At 41.9% G+C, this 14,558-nt stretch overlaps 1 non-coding gene across 1 annotated transcript; it reads right to left on the bottom strand.

The window, feature by feature from the left end:
• Positions 1-13,234: 13,234 nt before the first annotated feature.
• LOC118491753 lies at positions 13,235-13,340 on the bottom strand. The gene has a single exon (XR_004892198.1). It is a non-coding gene; the product is annotated as a small nucleolar RNA R71 (small nucleolar RNA).
• Positions 13,341-14,558: the final 1,218 nt, after the last annotated feature.

Genomic DNA, 14,558 nt, shown 5'->3' with positions numbered 1-14,558 from the left:
ACAAGTTTCCTAAGTCAATATGCTTTAAAGAGGTTGTGGTATCAGTAGGATACCTTCCATAATGCCCGTAACGAGTTTAAGTTCATTATATGCCATGTAGGGGTATTTCGGTCATTTTAAGGATTTTAAAAAGAGGATTCTGAGTTCTACAGGAAATCTGAGTTTTCCGAACAGTTTATAAATTTCAAAATACTCTATTTATTATTTAAAATCAGTAGCAACTGGAATCAGGTCAAAAGACCTTGTAGAACCCAAGTTATGCTCGAAAAGGGTATATTCGGTAATTACCGAACCGATGCCATAACCGCAGGTTATGAGCAGGTTAAAAATTATTAAAAATCTTTAAAATTCCCAAAATATTATTTTACATCAGTGTGTAAAAGGTTTGGTGTCTAAATCTAGGTTTAGATAGGCTTTATGCTAAATGCGCCATTTAATTACTAAAGTTTCCGTAATTGCGCTATTTAGCATAACTCCTATTCTGGACCTCGGATTGACGTGAAATTTTAGGGACATGCTTAGAAATCAGTAACTAAGGTTATGGTCCTTTCACATGTCCGAAATTCTCGTTTTAAATTAAAAAGGGCGTTACGGTCAACCTTTAAGCATTTAACGGAAAAGTGTAAAAGACTCGGACAAACAACGAACCGGTCACAGAGGTTTATACCATCATGTAACCTGGTCCTAAGAGAGTCCTAAGGCATATCTAAAACATACTTTAACGGGTCAGAACTGAAGTCAAAGCAAAAGTCAAAGTTTTACGACTTTCGGCTCCGAACCGGGTCAAAATAGAAAATGGTCGGATCAAACAAGCTTAGACTAGTTAATATACTTATTATCATGTTTTATGAGTGTTAAAACAGGTTACACACCATCTACATTACTGATTATGCATAAAATCGCAAAATATCATTTCTGTTGACTTTTTCTAAGCACGTTTGACTCGACATTCGGACTAGTTAGAGTGGGAATCAGAGGGTGCCCTTTTAGGGGTTTAATGCCCACATGATTACCAACATATACCTACTTTTGATTCGACAAACCACTGGACCATTTGTGATTTATCGTAAAGTCAATCGTTAATTACGACGGATTGACTTTTAAGCTAAAACTATGGAAAACTAAGCCACAAAGGGTTGGGCATACTTACAGAAGCTTGGTGCACGACTAGGGATGTTAGAAGAATGCTTGAGAGCTTCAGAGGTGATCAAGAAAGCAGATTTGAGGTGTGTTTCAAATGTGTGCAATGCATTGCCTTTTATAGTGAAAATTTTGGCATAAGATCATTACAACTCACCCTATAATTGCTTATGGATGATCAGCAGGTGTCCCTGAGTGCTAGGGAAGATGTAGGGGGCGCCCATGCTTCAACTAATGCATCCAAGATCGTTCACAAGCTCAAACAGTGAATCTGCCCATGTTTACTGCATCTGGGAACTTGACGCGGCCCGCATTAAGGATTAGGCATCTTGGACGCGGGCCGCATGTATCCTAATGTCAGTAAACGAATCTGCAGGTGGCTCGCGGCCCGCATTAGCTTGCTTGTTTCATTAACGTGGCCCGCCTGAGGCCTGTAAATCAAGATTTTCAAATCTTTTGCCATGATTAGCCTGACCTTTCGGTTTCGAAGGGGTAACTTTGCGATTTGGGCCTCGATTATTTACAAATAAGGGCCTCGTGACTATTACCCGCATTTTTAAGTCCCCGGTTAGTTTAATTACTATCCGAAAAGCCTTAAGTTTTATTGTTGACGCTTTTAACCCCTCGTATACGAATTTGATCATAACTTTCTCGTTTTAAAACGGAACTTCGCGAAATTTATATCGTATATTCTAGTGAGCGTATTTTACTGTTACAAAGTCTCGGGTTCGTCAAATGGTCACTCAGAGGTATAAATTAAATATGTTGACACATTTAACCCCTGTAGTTTGTAATCTATCACTTTCTTCCGTGTTTCGCTCCGTACGATCCATGATTTATTCGTTTGAAGGTACGAGCATCATTTAGGGTTACTATACAGTATATTTACCCCTCGTTGACATTTCTAATCCTCGAATTTACATACTTTCAAGGTTTATCAACTCTAGTCCTTTATTTAGTATTTAATACCACGTGTAAACTCATGACACGTGTCAACATATTATTGGACACAAAATTTCGAGGTGTTACATCCTCACCCCCTTAAAATAAATCTCGACCCGAGATTTACTGAAACAAATAAGGGTATTTTTCTTTCATCGTGGATTCAACCTCCCACATGAATTCGGGACCTCTACGGGCATCCCATTTGACCTTAACAATAGGTACATGCTTCCTTCGAAGCTTCTTTACCTGTCGATCTTCAATCGACAAAGGTTTTTCCACAAATTTTAAGCTCTCATCTATGTGCACATCTGTATGTGGTATTACCAGTGATTCATCAGCGAAGCACTTCTTTAGATTGCAGATGTGGAACACATTGTGAATTCCATTGAGCTCCTCCGGTAAGTTTAACTTGTAGGCAACTGACCCGACACGTTCGATTACTTCGAATGGTCCAATATATCTTGGGCTTAATTTGCCTTTCTTACCGAAACGCATCACTCCCTTCCAGGGTGATACCTTGAGCAACACTTTATCACCTACTTCGAAGTGAAAATCTTTACGCTTTGGATCTACGTAACTTTTCTGCCTATCTCGGGCAGCCTTGAGACGGTCTCGAATCTGGACAATCTTGTCCGTCGTTTCGAAGACTATCTCTGGTCCTGATAATTGGACATCTCCAACTTCCGCCCAACAAACGGGCGATCTACACTTTCTACCGTATAATGCCTCGAAGGGCGCAGCCTTAATGCTGGTATGGTAGCTATTGTTGTAGGAGAATTCGATTAATGGTAGGTTCTTATCCCAACTGCCACCCAAATCGATCGCACGCGCACGTAGCATGTCTTCCAACGTCTGAATAGTACGCTCACTCTGACCGTCTGTCTGAGGATGGTAAGCCGTACTGAAATTCAAACGTGTGCCCAAAGATTGCTGGAAACTTTTCCAAAAATGCGACGTGTATCTAGTATCTCTGTCAAAGATAATAGACACAGGTATGCCATGTAAGGCTACAATCTTATCAACATATAACTGGGCTAACATGTCGGAGCTGTAAGTCTCCTTGATGGGTAAGAAATGTGCTGACTTAGTCAGTCTATCAACTATAACCCATATTGTATCATTTCCTTTCCTCGTCTTGGGTAACTTGGTAATAAAATCCATAGTTACACATTCCCACTTCCATTCGGGAAGTTCAGGCTATTGTAGCAAGCCTGGCGGCTTTTGATGCTCAGCTTTGACTTGCACACAAGTCAAGCATTTGGCTACATAAGCGGCTACAGACTTTTTCAAGCCTATCCACCAATAATTTGCCTTTAGATCCTGGTACATCTTATCAGCTCCAGGATGAACAGAATATTTGGAACTATGGGCTTCCTGGAGGATGACATCTCGTAGTCCTCCATAAATTGGAACCCATATTCGTCCATTTAATCGTAAAATTCCGTCCTTGCTAAGAGTTAACTGCTCCTCAGTTACTCCTAGCTTTTCTTTAGGATAGTTAGCTTCCAACACAGCTTCCCTCTGTGCAGCTAACAACCTTTCAATCAAATTATTCTTCACTTCAATTCTCTTGGCATTGATTCGGATGGGTTTCACCCTTTCCTTTCTACTCAAGGCATCAGCGACTACATTCGCCTTGCCGGGATGATATCTGATTTCACAATCATAATCATTTAAAGTCTCCATCCAACGGCGCTGCCTCATGTTTAAATCCTTCTGATCAAATAGATGTTGAAGGCTCTTATGATCAGAATAGATCACAAACTTGATACCATACAGATAATGCCTCCACAGTTTTAGCGCGAACACAACGGTACCCAACTCCAAGTCATGGGTGGTGTAATTCTTTTCTTGCACCTTTAACTGTCTTGAAGCATAGGCAATAACCTTGCCTTTCTGCATAAGCACACATCCCATGCCAGTGTGTGATGCGTCGCAGTAAACTACGAACTCTTCGGTACCTTCAGGTAATGTCAGCAAAGGAGCGTTGCTCAACTTCTGTTTCAGAATATCAAAGGACTCTTGCTGCTTAGGGCCCAAACGAACTTTACTTTCTTCTTGGTCAAGGAAGTTAAGGGCGCAGCAATCCTTGAAAATTTTTCAATGAAACGCCTGTAATATCCTGCTAACCCCAGGAAACTACGAATCTCTGTAGGCGTCTTCGGCTCTTGCCAATTCATGACAGCTTCCACTTTAGCGGGATCCACTTGGATACCATGCTCGCTGACAACATGTCCAAGGAATTGGACTTCTCGAAGCCAGAATTCGCACTTAGAGAATTTGGCATAGAGTTTCTCATGATGCAGGAGTTTGAGAATACAACGAAGGTGTTTCTCATGGTTAGCTTGGTTCTTCGAGTAGATAAGAATATCGTCGATGAAAACGATGACGAATTTGTCTAAGTATGGCTTGCAAACGCGATTCATGAGATCCATAAACGCAGCCGGTGCATTAGTGAGCCCAAAAGGCATCACTAGGAACTCATAATGACCATAACGAGTCCTAAATGCGGTTTTATGTACGTCTTCATCTCTAACCTTCAGTTGATGGTAGCCTGACCTCAAGTTAATCTTTGAGAAATAACTTGTGCCTTGTAACTGATCGAACAAATCGTCGATCCTCGGTAAAGGATACCTATTCTTTATTGTGACTTTGTTAAGCTCGCGATAATCGATGCACAGACGCATCGATCCATCCTTTTTTTGACAAACAAGACAGGTGCTCCCCAAGGAGACGAACTAGGTTTGATGAAACCTTTAGCTAGCAGCTCATTCGGTTGGTGCTAACCTGTAAGGTGCTCTAGCAACAGGTGCTGCTCCAGGGATGATATCAATCCTGAATTCCACTTGCCTATCTGGTGGCAAACCAGGTAGATCTTCAGGGAAAACTTCTGGGTATTCAGAAATGACAGGGATGTCTCCTATCTTCGGTTTAGGCTCATCAATAATCACTTGTGCCATGTAGATGACACAACCCTTCTTTAAACATTTTGAAGCTTTGAGCATAGTCACTTGCTCAGGCAGTCCATATTGGGTATCTCCCCGAATGGTAAGCGATTCACCAGACGGAGTCTTTATCACCACTTGCTTTCTGTTGCAGACGATTTGGGCTTGGTTGTGGGATAACCAGTCCATACCCAATACTATGTCAAAACCGACCAATTTAAAGGGAAGTAGAGATAGAGGAAAAGAGTGGTTCTTAATGGATATCACACATCCATCTAATACAGTAGAGACGGTTTCTATGGTGCCATCTGCTAACTCTACCTCATAATTTATACTCAAGGTTTTGACAGGCATATTCAACAATTTGCAAAATTTATGATCTACGAAAGACTTATCAGCGCCTGAATCGAAAAGTACTCTTGCAAAGATATCATTTACAAGGAAAGTACCTGTGATCACGTTATCGTCTAGCACAGCTTCTTTCGCATCCATCCTGAAGACTCTTGCATTGGTCTTCTTGGCCTCTTCAGGCTTCTTGGCGTATTTAGGGCAGTTGGTTTTAATGTGCCCTTTCTCGTTGCAACTGTAGCAAGTTGCATCCTTCAGCTTTTTGCAATCCAAGGTCTTGTGGTCCTTGGACTTGCATATCCCGCAAGCAAATGACTTTGACTGAGTCTGCGAGTTTAATTCGAGTCTGCACTTTCCAAAGTGTTGTTTCTTGCAAATCTTGCACTTGGGCTTCTCACCAGACTGAGGCCCATCTCTCCTTGACTCAGACCCCTTCTTGTTGTCACTGTTTCCACGGTGCTTCTTGCTCGACCTTCGTGAATTATCATCTTCACGTTTTCTCTTCTCAGCTTCTTTGTTCCTCAGCGATCTTTGTCTGACCGCATCCAGAGTGAGGGACAGAGATATGTCAGCTACAGATCTAAAGGTAGCTGGCCGAGAGGCCTTTACGCTTGCCTTTATCTCGGGGGCTAAACCACTGATAAAACGAGCTATTCTCTTTGGTTCCGGGGTTACCAGATACGGAACCAACCGGGACATTGTGTTGAAGCTCGCGAGGTAAGCTTGACAGTCATGGTTTGTCAAAACCAAAGATAGGAAGTCGGACTCGATCTTTTCAACCTCGTGTTGAGGGCAGTAATTTTCCTTGATGAGAGCAATAAATTCCTCCCATGTCATGCCATACAACACAGCCTTCCCAGAGGCTTGAACCAGAGATCTCCACCAAGCAAGGGCTTCACCCTTGAATGATTGTGAAACAAACTTTACCACGTCTCTCTCTGCGCAACCACTAATGTCCACGACCGTGTCCATTTCGTCTAACCAAGTCATACAATCTACCACGCCCTTTTCCCCAGTGAAATCTCGGGGTTTGCAAGATACGAAATACTTGTAGGTGCAGCATCAGTAAACACGTTTCCCTTAGGACGGACACTGTTTTCATTGGATGAGTGCTCATCATTGTCCTTCTTAGGCTTGGACGGAGTCGAGGGTGGTTTGCTGTGAGATTTTGAGTGGGTTTTTGGCTTTGAGTGTGGTGTAGATAAGGTTCTGCTCCGGGACTCGGTGTATTCTTCATACTGTCGATCCAGGGCTACCTTAACAGCGCCGCCGACTAGAGCTTTCAATTCCGCGCCCGTTAAATGAATCTGGGCGTTATCATTTTCATCTTCTTTCGAATGACTATTCACTTCATTTGGATCAGCCATTGTAACTTGAATCTGCTACAGAAGATAATGACAAAGTTTTATTTAGGAGTTTATCATGGAATTGTCTTTTATGGCAATTCATTAACCATGGTAAACATAGACCATATCTGGTTAATTTGTTACCCACCTTAATTTAGGATTTGAATATAACTTATCCTAATTACAACAATATTGTTAGTGGCACAAAAGCCTAGTCACAAGGACGTTTCTATAATATAAGCCGGGATTACAGAGAATCAAGACATGAAGGTTTGAACCGTAGTCCTTTTACCTCTTCTGACAGGGAGTCATAGACTACAACTGTCTTTTGTCTTATATGACAATACGTATGGCCCGTAGGCACTACACCACTAATGGATGTTTAATAAGTTTGGCACGTAGGCACTACATCGCTAATGGATGTTTAATAAGTTTGGCCCGTAGGCACTACATCGCTAATGGATGTTTAATAAGTGATCATCTTCATTGATGATTTAACCCATGATTTACAAATTATTGATTTGGGCTTTGGAATCCTTAGAAGGATTCTCATATAAGAATGAAGCGTGCGATTTTAACGAATCGCATCTGCCAAGAACGTTAACATGTTTACAGCGGTTAACTGGAAATCTGAATCTTTTAATCAGGTCTTACCATCTTGGCCGGGTCTTATAATGACACCTGGCTAGGTTTCACCATTAAGATTCTTTATTTAGGCAGATTAATTTAAAAAGGATTGATTTTTGATTTATTTCATATATAATAACAAAAATGAAATTTATAACATAACATTCCATTAATTATAATAATGATTACACGCTGCCCTAAACGGGACTTTTTAAATAAATAAATACCTACGCAGAGGTTTACAGAAAACAAGTCCACGCAGGGACCAAATACAAGGATAGATGTCCGCGCAGGGACTAAAAGATAAGTCCACGCAGGGACTGAAATGCATTTGTCCACTCAGGGACTAAACTGTATTAGTAAATACAACAATACATAAGGAGACTAATGATCTCGTTTCTTCCTCCCTTTTAGTAGGTTTGCTAGGCCCTTGAGGAATCCACGATTACTCTTACGTTCTTGTTCGAAGTCTCGTTCCACCCGGTTTAGACGGTGGAGGATTTCTTCTTGCTCCGGTGGAGAAAAATGTGGCTGCTGTGACGGTTGCTGAACTGGAGGTCTTGGAGGTGCTGGATACCCATGAGCTGAGTAATCTGATCTCCAAGAGGTTCCATGGAGGGCATTGTAATTAGCCGCTACCACGTATGGACCGGCATCATAGTTATAGTTGTAGTGCGTGTGAGTCAGCTGCTCAAACGGATTGTACGCAGTGGAACCGCCGTACGCTGGTATCGGGTTGTCATAGCCGAAAGGTGGTGGAGGTGGTGCAACTGGTGCAGAATTCACCTCTGCAGGGTGACCAGAAGGTTCCCCTAACTGTGGTTCTTCACGTACTGGCGGAAAGTGACTTGCACTCGAGTGACGAGGGGTGCTGAAATGGAATTCCCCTCCTTGGGTGGACATCCGCGCGCCTGATCTCCTACGCCTTGGCGGATCTGGAGGTGCTTGTTGAACTGCTGGCGGTGGAGGCGGTGGCGTAACTGCCACGAACCGCGAATCCTCAGAAGGATCCTGTTGTTGCTGTTGGTCATGAGGTGAGAAATGATGTGAATGTGTGAAGTACCAATCACATTGGTCAAACCTCGCCTGGTAGCTGTCGGGACCTTGATAGGGTGTTCCATGAAAGGATGACCCATCAGAGATCTCGATTGGATGGTTAGGAGTACCCCTTGCAGGTTCTATGGGATCAGTGTCTTCATCCATATCTACCGCATTATCTTCGGAGAAATGGTCTTCAGGTCCTAAAGGGTTATAGCCTATCGGCTCTTGAATATAATCAGCCGGGTTAAATCGGCTTTGAAAGAAAGGAGTAGGATCACCATAGGAACGGTGCGAAGCAGATCGCTGGAGAGGTATAAATGAAGGTTGAGGGTTATTGGGTTCATTTTCTGAGTTTGGTCCAAAAGAATGATGGTATGAAGGTGTTGAACTGTGCGAGGTAGAATGTCTTGCAGGTTCAAAGAGGTTCCTTCTACGTCTCTGAGGTTCCTCACTCCTTGTACTCGAAGGAGCTCGCATGTTCGAAGGTCCGGCCTCGTTATCATTGTGAGTAGTGATCGGCCCTTTGCCTCTTCCTCCTCTTCCTCTTCTAATCGCTGGTGGCATATTTCCTGCTTTCAAAACTTTTAAATCACCATAAAAAATAAAAGACAAACCGGAACAACAATTCGAATTTGTCCTATGTTCTTGTCTAGACTCGAGTACGTGCAATTGTGTCATTGAGATTAAACACAAAAGACTAGTGTTTAATTCACTCAACGTTGGCTCTGATACCAACCTGTCACACCCCGATTTCCACGTGTCTCACCGGTGGGCCCGGTGGGGGATTACCGTGACGTAGTTGGCAACAATATAGTCAAACCACACAATTATATGAATGCACAGTGGAAGCATAAAGATAAATATATTTCAACATTGAATGTAATATCAAAGTATCACCATTGTTGAAATAAAATCCACAGGGGATCAATAATAAGATAAAAATATTGTTCAACAGACGTAGGCATCTTAAGCTTGCGAGACTCTTTATTGATGCTAAGGAGAAATATCCAGCCAATTACGCTTAGTACCTGCATTTAGTCTTTTTGGGAAAATATGTCAGTTTACACTGGTAAATACATTCAACTGACACTTTTTGTAAAAGGTTTAATAAAAATTGATTTGAATGCACAAGGCACAAACTCTTTATAACTTGGGAGAATTATTTAAATTTATAATCTTGTGAACGTATTACATGTTCCTTATGCGTTCAGTAGCCCGGACGTACCGGGTTAAAGATCAATAGACACACCACATTAACTATTTATGCACTGACGAGTGTACGCCTACACTCCGCGCTTAGGTCGTGGCCATTTCGTAAAATGCTGCCAGAGATATCCGGGACATGGTCATTAACCCCCCAAAGGCTTTTAAGTAAACAAGACTGTTTAAACGAGCCGATCAAATTATTCAATTAACCACCCAACGATGGAAGATTTGATGCCCGATCAAGCGGTATTTTATATACCGTAACCCAAGCCCGTGTAACGGAAAATAAGTTAAAAGTATTGTCACACCCTGGCTTTGCGGAAGCGTGGTTAATTTGGTGTGACTTCTTAATACCATAGCTTAATCATAACAAAGCTATATGAATTAAAAACATGCAAGATCATCCATTCAATTTAGTTTAAAATCCAAAAACAACAACATTGTTTTAACGGGAACACACCCTAACAACCATAACCTTGTTCAACAAACATTACAAACTTAAACATAACATAAACATGGTTTAAGGACTGTGACTTGTCCAGGAAAGAGTCACATTCCCTAAACCCGGATGACCTCGTACTAGTGCAGCGGGAAAACGTGTCATACCGTGCCAGATCCCTTAGTTCCCTGAAATACATGTAAGTTGAAAAATCAACAATAATGTTGAGCGAGTTCATGTGTAAGTGAGTAAATAAACCTTTGTATTTATCAAAATCCTGGTATGTAGCAAATAAGGAAAAAGAGATCACCAATGGTTTGCAAGGCCATTGATATGTGTGAAATGCAAGTAGGAAGGCTCAAACCTAGCAGAATTATGCGTCGGGTACAAAGTCATCCCGAGGTCCGTTATGCTGGGCCTGGGACTAGGCTCGTTACACCCAAATAGATCTATCGCTCCTGCCCCTCAGTCCTACCCTGAGGATTAATGACCTCAAGTTTCCGCCTACCCATTCACATGATCTAAGTAATAACCCTCCTTACGCTAACCATACCATGTAAGAAATATTCGTAATCATAGTAACATGTATTTCACCCCCGCAGTTTAGAAAACTGAAAACAGTTAAGAGAAAAGGGGGACATGAACTCACAGTCGGTGCGTCTCTGACGGGTGGTCCTTTGGACAACCCTTAAGCATGTTTAAAGAAGAAATAAGTCTCCACTTAATCGTGTAATTATCTTGAATTAGATAACTACGGTGCTTATGTTTCAGGTGCGGTTTAGGAGCTAAAAGACGGATTAAACGCAGCTTTGGAGGCTTTGGTGATGAACGGGTCGAGCGTGGAACAAGAGACGAAAGAAAGAAGAACATTCAGGTCATCACCGTAAATTACGGTCCCACCGTAATTTACGGTGGACTTGAAAATCAAATGGTTCCCACCGTAGCACAGACTATTCTCACTGTAATACTTTCATGTTCACCGTAAATTACGGTGATGCCGTAATTTACGGTGGAGTCTGCGAAGAAAACTTGTAACTGCCACTTTTAAGTTAGTTTTGGGGTGTCTTTTCATTATCTCTCATCATTGGACGGTTTTGGATCATCATTGGGGCGATTTTTGGCTGCTTGCTTGGTTTGTGAACAATTCTTATCATCCGGTTTGTATTTGGGATTCATATGAACATTGATTTGATTATGATGATGATTCACCGAGCCATGTCCGGCTAAACTCTTCGGTGATCATCTTAGGTGAATGTTTCTTGAACTTTTGTGTGTTTAATTTCTGAATTTCTAGAATGATAACTTGCGTTGCTTGAATATCATGGTGTATGTTTGATTGTTTGTAGTGTGTTAATTAATATTGCAATTTCTAGTCTTGATCGTACGTTCTTGGTGCCGCTGGCAATCGAGATATCACGGGAAGGGTTAGGGTTGGTTATTGATTAATTGGTCATCGGGAAACAACCTCGCGTTTATATAATCCGAGTACTTTGTTCCCTTTTATCACTTCAATCATCTATACACGAGTTATGTCTATGTAACTCTTTCTAGTTGGAATTACACACAATTGTTTAAAGAAACTGAAACCTAAGATGATCATTGTTCTCTCCTAATTTGTTTTACAACCAACTTTGATTTGAATTAGTTTTTAATTTAGATTTCTAAAACAACAATCCAAACTTTTGAATTTTAATTTCTGCAATTTAGTTTAATATTAGTTTAAGTACAAAGCTATACAATCGACACATTTTCCACATACTCCCTGAGTTCGATACCCTCTTACCACTAACTATAGTTGTTTGGGGATTAAATTTGCGTGACCCACGACATCACGTCAAATTTTGGCGCCGTTGCCGGGGAGTAGTGCGCAACGTGTGTTAGTTTAATAGTTTTGTTTGTTATTTTCGGGTTTACGTTGGTTGTGTTTAGTGTGCAGGTACTTCAGGTGTATGCATACTAGAGGCTCTCACAGGTCATCACCGCTATCGTTTGATCCGGAAATTGAAAGAACGCTAAGACAAAACCGAGTTTTAGTGCGAGAAAACAAAATCATTGGTTCACCGACTTCACCCATCACACCGAGAAACATCATGGCTGATTCTCAAATTCCACTTACAACAGGTCAAACATCCTCAACCTTTATACCTACTTCCACCCAACCATCACCAAACACTACATTACCTAATACCACCGCTGAATTTACACCATCCAATGTCACCCAACCAATCACCACTCAAACTGAGCCTACCATCACCTACAATCCATCCACCACAATCCCACCATTATCTCACTTCTTTCCCCCAACTACGGGTCAATCATCATCCACCTTCACAATTGCACCTAATTCAACTATCGTGCATACTACTTCATCTTTTAGACCACAACAACAACAATCGGGCTTTCAGTATTCGACCATCCCATTTGGGCAGACCTCGGGAATTCAAGGAGATGGTTATGATGAGGGATTTGAAGATTATGAGGGTTATGAAGATGATGGGTACGGTTATGGAGGTTATGGTGATCAAGGGGAGTTTGGGTATTTGCAAAGTCAATCCCAAGGGATGGCAAGTGTTGGTGGAATGCAACAACAACAACTTATACCACAACACATTCGGCCAAGACCACAAGGGCCACCAATGCCACAACCTATTCCATTGCAACAAGTCCGGCCACAACATGTGCAACAACAATTTCAAAGACCACCTCAACGTCCACCGATGCGACAACAATAGTTTCAACAACCAATCGCACCACAAGGGCGAGTACCAAGGCCAAATGGTCCTATGATTCCAAGAGGTAGGTATGGTGTACCAAGGAGACACCTTAGAGAAAATGTGAGGGGCATTGAAGCACATTTTCGGCCGGTAATCACGCAAAACCCTTCACCGGTAGTCATTCCTCATAATGATCAAGGGCGAACATTTGAAGTAAGAACCAACTCTTTGCAAAGTTTACCGAAGTACAAGGGGTTGGCAACGGAGGAGCCGTATTTTCATTTAGAGGCTTATGACTCTATTTGCAACACTCTTGGGAGTCAAGGGTTTTCAGCCGACGATATCAAATTGGTTTTGTTCCAATTTTCTTTGGAAGATAAGGCGAAGAAGTGGTTCTACACGTTACCTTCGGCATCCATATATACATGGGGGAGATGCAACAAACCTTCTTGGATGAGTTTTACACCGCCCAAAAGACCAACGATGCAAGGAAGGGGTTGAGAAGCTTCCAACAACAACATGGTGAGATGTTTCATGAAGCATTCGAGCGTTTCAATATGATGATTAAGAATTGCCCTCATCATGGAATTGAATTGTGGGAGTTGATGAATGCCTTCCACGAGGGGTTGAGTGCCGAAGATGCACGTGATTTGATGTCTATTACCGGTGGGACCTTCGGAACAAATTATGAGAATGATGATTGGGAGTTTTTAGAAAGCATGGCAACTACATCAAAAAGAAAAGCTCAAGCCTCGAGAAGAGCCCGACCGACCACTACCCGACCGCAAGTGCACGCCATAGATGATGGTAATGTTCAAACCACTAACCAAATATATGATGTTTGTGCTTTGTGTAATGAAATAGGTCATGCGGCTGAAAATTGCCAAGGGATGTTGGACGGGCAATACGAGGAAGTCCATGCGGTTCAAGGTCAAGGTCAAGGAGGAGGTGGTAGGAACTACAACAACATGAATTCTAATACCTACCACCCCGGATTGAGGAACCATCCGAACTTTAGATATGGGAACCCTTCAAATCAAGCAAACCCAAATTTTCAAGGTAGCCAAGTTAACTTTGGTTCACGCCACTCTTACAATAACCAAGGTGGATACCGAGGCGGAAATAACCAAGGTTATCAAAAGCAATACCAAACGGGTCAAGAACAAGGGGGGTCTTCGGGTGGAAACGAGGTGATGGAGATGTTGAAGAGCATGCAAATGGAGATGCAAAAACGGAACCAACTTGACGAAGTGCGAATGCAAAAAGATGAGGTTCGTGATAAAAGCATCCAATCACTAACAACCCAAATGGGTCAATTAGCAACCGATGTGGCGGAATTGAAGAAAGGAAAGGGTCAACTTCCAAGCGACACTAAGGTAAACCCTTCACATGGTTCGTCACGAGGTAATGTTAATATTAATCATGTTAGTGTTTTAAGAAGTGGGAAAGAATTTAAAGCCTATTTGTTACCCGAATTGGTTGAGGGGGTGGTTGAGGATATCACGGGAATTGAAAGTGATGATGAACTTTCACCGGTTAAACCAAAAGAAACAATTGTTAAAAAACCGGGTTTGGGTGAAAGTGAAGAGAATGAAAAAGTTGAGGGTGAACCGAGTCAAGTTCCATTTCCATCGGCCCTACTTGACCCGGGAAAGAAAAATTTTATTGTGTCGAGAGGTCCTCAAAAAGAGGAGATGTGGGATATGTTCAAACAAGTAAAAATAAATCTCCCACTCCTCGATGCAATAAAACAAGTCCCCGCTTATGCAAAATTCTTAAAAGAAGTATGTACACAAAAAAGACAAAA

This window comes from Helianthus annuus, chromosome 4 (genome assembly GCF_002127325.2).
Source record: "Helianthus annuus cultivar XRQ/B chromosome 4, HanXRQr2.0-SUNRISE, whole genome shotgun sequence".
NCBI classification, from domain to species: Eukaryota; Viridiplantae; Streptophyta; class Magnoliopsida; order Asterales; family Asteraceae; genus Helianthus; species Helianthus annuus.
This window is presented reverse-complemented; position numbering and strand designations above follow the sequence as displayed.